This window comes from Siphateles boraxobius, unplaced genomic scaffold, assembly GCF_051911475.1.
Source record: "Siphateles boraxobius isolate OS27281-9 unplaced genomic scaffold, OSU_SipBor_1 56, whole genome shotgun sequence".
Lineage (NCBI taxonomy): Eukaryota > Metazoa > Chordata > Actinopteri > Cypriniformes > Leuciscidae > Siphateles > Siphateles boraxobius.
In genome coordinates, this window is record NW_027509182.1 from 10371687 (window position 1) to 10378190 (window position 6504).

Sequence of the window (6504 nt, forward strand, 5' to 3'; positions counted from 1 at the left end):
CTAATGATGTCTTCCTAAAATGCCTGATAAGCATGCTGTACATCCTGGTGTTTGAAACGGATGCATGTCTCATAACAGACTGTCATATTCTGATTTGAAACCCCACTAAAGTTGTCTTGGGATGTTAAACAATATGAAAATGAGTCAGATTTAAATAATTTACAAAATATTGAGTTTAGTCATTCAGTCAATGTCATATTTAAAGACCAAGGAGAGGGACACCTCCAAACAAAAGCCCTGAATGTGCTCTTTACAGGACTTTAAACTGTGGCTTATATGGTCTCAAAGAAATGTTCTAAAATATAATGAATGTCCCCTACCGAGGAAAAAAGGGGTCTCAGGAACCTTTTTGGCATAAAGGGTTCTTTAAAATTGAGTCAAGAACTCTAGGGTTTTATATAAAATAACATTGAAAACTTTTCCCCCCCTAAGAGTGTACTTTAATCTTTTGTCAATTGGAATTTGTTTGTTCACTAAGTGCAAAATGCCTCAACTATAGTTGTCAAATTTTCAAATGGACATTAACCGATTCTCTCATTTTCTCCACTAAAGCATGATAATGTGTTCAAATTTTGCTCCAAATGTATTTCAGAAATGCACCATACATCATTAAAACACTTATTATAGAAAACCATTACGAGTCTTCATCTTGTGTAAGTGTACATCATGCAGATGAATGTTCACAAAATAATATATTTCTTAATCTGTAAAACTTTTAACAGTAGCCCAAACCACTGAATGCATTTATTTGACTCTGATCATACATCCACGAACGATCAGTTTGAAATCATTTGGCTACAAGCAAAAAAGCTTAAGAAATGCTCTAGCATAATTTATTTGCAAATGGTACTTGGATTGACATTTTGTATCTAATGCAATGAAATTTAATTCATACATTTTTAAGTTTGGCTCAAGTACTGTTTAGGGCCACTGAATACATCTATCTAAATATGAACCTTCTAATACCCTGGCAATATTAATTCAAATTGTTACGCACAATTAAAAACGAGGTCTTACCATTCAGTACAATCCACAAGAGTTTAAATCGTTTATGTAAAATCATCATAACATTCCAATCTAATGCTTTGGCCCAGTGGGCGACTAATATGCTGAATTCAGCTTTGCTGGGCTTTAATGCGGCACCGGTGTGACCCTCTGGATATAAAACGGTGTTTTATTGAGGAGCAGGTCGCTTCTGTTGGCTGACAGTTCCGCTGGGAAGTTTAAAGAGAGTTGTTTAAAAAGTATTATTAGAGAGCGGTTACACAACACACAGCTCACAAGAGCACAACATTCCCACCAGAGTCAAAGCACTCATATCAGTGAGTCACACTGAACCAACAGCCTCAGAGTGCACACACACATACACACACACACACACACACACACACACACACACACACACACACACACACACACACACACACACACACACACACACACACACACACACACACACACACACACACACACACACACACACTTACTAGACAAATGTGTAATGCTGAATGTCATATTTTACATATGCATGTTATTATATAACAAAAATGCCACTCTTATTACATTTTTAATGAATTATTATTATTAATGAGTAATAATAACAGGCACTTTGGCAGAATGTCTTCTGTTAGCAAACCTATCATGCATGGCATGTATGCACAACGATTTTGAAAAACTGGCTTTGCAAAAGATGCTTAAGAAGAGCTTTATTTAGAAAGAATATGGGTGATTATAGAATAATGAGACATCTGTTAAATTAAAAAATGTCACATTTAGGCGTAAAATGTTTTTCTTTGTAATCTTTTAAAATAAATAAACGTGCTTTTGCAACGTGCAAAAGAGTAAAATGTACAATGTAAGAGTGAAATGTCATGAATTTTTAAAAAAGCATCACAGAATTCCCACAATCCACTGCTACTTGATGTTTCTTGGTTTCTTGGATCTTTCTCAAGTCTTTTTCTTTTATTTAAAGGAATTGAAATACTTTTATTATGTATTTTCTTTTATTTAAAGGAATATTATAAAAACGTAACAAGGTGGAACATGATGTTAGGGACAAAAACGTTTTATGAATTGATAAACAATTAAATATAGGAGTTCTTGAGCAACTATACTATATTATTATAATTAAGTATCATTATTAAATATTTTTTTACTTTACTCAAGTACTATTTATATTGAATACTAAAAAATATTGTATGTTATAAAAATATTTACTCAACATTTACAAGAGAAAATACCATTCTTATATTCTTAGCAATTTCATTAAGACATTAAAAGTACAAAATGCATATTTGGCAGGTCTTCATGAGTAAAGACTGCTAAAGTACAAGCGTTACATACAAATAAAGCTCTTTCAATAGAATATGTGGGCTGATTATCATAAAGTATGCACCAGTTTGTTGAAAAGTTTAAAAGCAGAAATGTGAAGTGTTTATTTTTGTTAACGCACTGTCATTAATCTTTGAGTTCATTTCAGCAGATTTTTTTAGGTGCATACTGGACGTATTATAGTTCTTTGGGTGGAGTTGAAGTCAAACACGCTTGAATAGTTTATATCTCTACGTCCCACCATTTCAATACCTCTTCATTGTATCTCGATGGAGAAATAAAGCAAAATAGATTTCTTTTTGATAGCTGCAGTCTGGATGCTTTCACATATTTTCCATCTTCTTTAGTAAGTGAGATTAGATAGAATAATTAGTGTAAAATCAATGCATTACTTTTTAAAAAAGCGTTTACGAACAGTGACAAATGTGAGGTCAGAGTTGGTTTTAAATGTATGAGGTTTAATGGCATAATGTGTAAAAATTAAAGTAAGAGAGGCTCAAACAAGAACCTCCAAAAATGATGAAACTATCCTGTCTTTCTGCATTCAGCACTGGCATCACATACCATATACTTTTAGTACATAGTAAAAGCTGTTTAACGTGTTATTTAATCCAAAAACTAAATTCTGTCGTTTAAAACCCATATGACTTACTTTCTATGGAACACATTTTTTGAGTATATCCTTTTCCATATAATGAAAATGAAAAAACGTCATATTATTTATTTATAAGATGTAAACTTGAGTATAATTTCTCTCTTTCTCTTCTTTTTACACCACACTTGTTTGAAAGATTTCAACTGGGGGAAGTAGAGAAATACCTGAAATATTTCTTAGTAAATTTTCTAGTTTTCCATTATAAATGTTAGTTTAGAAACATGACCACAGCCACTCAAAACAACTTAAGTAAAATTGTTCACTTAATTTGGATATTATGATTGAATTTTTTTTCTATAGGCCTATTTTATTCAATATACAAAGACGAACAGTATGTGATAGAGACATGTAAAAATGCACAGCATTATAGGAATAACACACTGATACTCACTATATTTGATTGAATTTACATTGCAAAGTAAACAATTTTCCATATGATTCATAATGTATTTAAGGTAACAATGACAAGCTTTCATAGTCTTTAACCACAGCATTTACAACACAGACGTGCCTAATGTTTCTTGTGTGCTTATTTTAATATTTATTATAAAATTATAATAAAAAAAGAAGAGAATTAAGTAGAGAATGAAGTAGATAATTGAGAAATTAAGATAATTAGAACTATTACAACCCACTTTAAAATGTTGTGGGTTGGTAACTAAGCACTTTTCATTTTACATGTTGTGTTGCATTTAAATGAAATACAGAGAAAGGTGGGTGAAAGATGATATTATTAATGATATTAATGTGGAATATATCTTAATTTAATTTCACTTTTCATCTCTTTATTTAACCATTACTCCTATAATTAGCTAATACACAGTAACTTTTGAATTTGAATAACGCTTATTTTCAGTGTAGATGAACGTGCTAAAATCATCCATGATAAACCCCATGCATTAACCAAACTATTCCATGCACAGATAAGCTTTAATGATAACATTTGTTATTGACACTCCTGTCATCTAATTGCTACTACAGACAACGTGTAAACACTTTTAACAATGTGATTGTGTTTCTTTAAAAATGTCTTCAGCTTTTATAAAAGTTAAACAAATGTGTGTGTTATTTGATGTCGGCAAACTGAATGTAACTACGTCGCCCCCTGTTGATAAACCAAAGCAACAGCAACAGCGGGTCCCGGATCGTGGAACTCTGTTGAAGCTAATGCTTGCAGTCATCTCCGCAGGACTGATTCACCATTATGTCTACTTTGCTGTAATGTCATTTTAAATTATTGGGGGAAAGGTTCCAGCATCCCCGAAACAGCTGCATTAGTGCGCTAACAGCACTGAAATACACACTTGACAGTTCTCATCCACATCAGCAGCAGCAGCAGCAGCAGCAGCACCAAAGTAATCTGACAACATCTGCTACTATGAATATCGTAGTTTTGCGAGTACCCTAGTGTCTATGTGTCAGTATGCATATCTCTTCGTGAGTGAGTGAGTGAGTGAGTGATTGAGTGCGTGCGTGAGCGCATAACTGCACAAGAAGACATGCGCGCGCGCGCGTGTGCGTGTGTTTTTGTCTGTCAGTCAGTGCAATCCTTATAAAACCACTTGAAGCAGAGAGAAATGTGATTGGGCATTAGAAACATAAAGGGGAAACAAGGGCAGTAATGAATTTAGGGAAAATGAACCCTAATGGCACTGGCATTACTCGTGTTCCATATAACAAATTATTGGAAATTTGACAAGCACACCAATTTAACTCCTCATGTCTGCCGGGAGCTCGACGGAGTCCTCTTCCCCTCGCCACAGCAAGACAATTTCGGCTCATTTTCCTATTTATAACAATAGAACCAGCCATTAAGACAAATTAATGTCATTATCAAGTCCCTATGAAAATGACAACTACCGGCGTTTCGAGCAGCTTTAGTGGCTATTCACGATAATGAAATCCGCTGTACAGCTACTGAAAAGAAACACTCCAAGTAATTATTTTCTAGTAGCTTGTTTGTCTGCCGGCCGTTCGTTTGCTTTCAGCTCAATTATCGGTGCGAGCGGTGGCGTGGAGGCGCGGAGAGAGCGGTACGGGCCGCCGAGAGAGAGGCCTAATTGGGCAATTACCGTCCCGTTCCAGGGCTTTTAGCTCGAGCTGAGTGGGGAGAGCGAGCGCGCGGCCCGCAGTACTCCACGGAGCCACACACACACACACACACACAGAGCGCGCGCACTCTCAGATACTCACACAGACAGACGCCAACAGAGAGTGAGACACGCGAACGCCATCCCCACACCCACATAAAAGTCTGCATACGCTGATAATAGAGACACCTTATGAGGACCCGTGTCAGGCGAACTTGCGTTTCACTTTCAAAATAGCACTAGGCCTACTGTTTTGTAACAATATTGTATGATGCTGAAGGAACTGTAGCTATTACCTGACCTTCACTGTAAAAAAGTGAAACTACAGATAACTTAAAGAGTTAGTAAATCCCCCCAAAATGAAAATTATTCCATAATTTACTTACCCTAAGGCATATGATTTTCTTCTTTCAGCCAAACACAATCGGAGTTATATTAAAAAATATCTAGGCTCTTCCTATAGCTTTATAATGGGAGTGAATGGTACCAGATTAGCCCAACTTCTCTGTAACGTAGGCCTATGCCAGACATTTTATCATCATAAACATTCTTAAAATCAGATCTGCCTCCAGCCAATAAACAACCGATGGATCAAACCCCAATAGACTGCGTCATACTTATTTTCTTTTTCAATAATCTTTTTCTCTCGGATGTGCTTCGCATTATGAAAGAAAAGATCTGAAGTTACCTGCATTACCTACGTCAGAGGTCTTCAACTCTGCTCCTGGAGACTCACGCTGCGCCCAAATCTCGTATGTAGCCTATAGCAGGGTTTGAAACTTCACGACCGTTAAATAGTTCTAGATAGTATGAAGAGTAATATGCATGTTGTCCAGTTCAGTTGCATTGCTTCACCACATTCACAAATCCTTTCCCATGGCCTCCTGGGATAGTAAATGTTGGCGTACTGTTTTCCGCATAGTATAGGGCAGTATTCGATTTCGGAGGCGTCACCGTCCTGCAAAGTTTATTTCTAACCTACTTCAGCACACCTGTGATTTTAAGCAGTCCTGAAGAGCTTGATTAGCTAGTTCAGGTGTGTTTGATAAGGGTTGGAGCTGAACTCTTCAGGACAGTGGAATCTGAAACCTTAACCCCTATTCGGACACGATTAGTTTTACAAGGGTAGATGGAGTAATGTAATTTTACCACAGGCACTTACCTAACACTAAAAGAATTTGCGACCTTCTTTCTGGTCTGAATGGCGTGTGGAAAACACTTGAGTTTTGCCACACTTGACGTCCCACCGCCTATAACGCAACTGAATGCTTCAAGCACCTCCATACTTGAAAAAAACGTGGAAAACTACTTTTAAACAGGACATGATGGAATATTTACATACATATTTACAGCGGGACTATTCGCACGTGATTAGTATTACCTGAGGTAGTTTTTTTTTACCTATTTTTTTAATCTTTACTGATATTG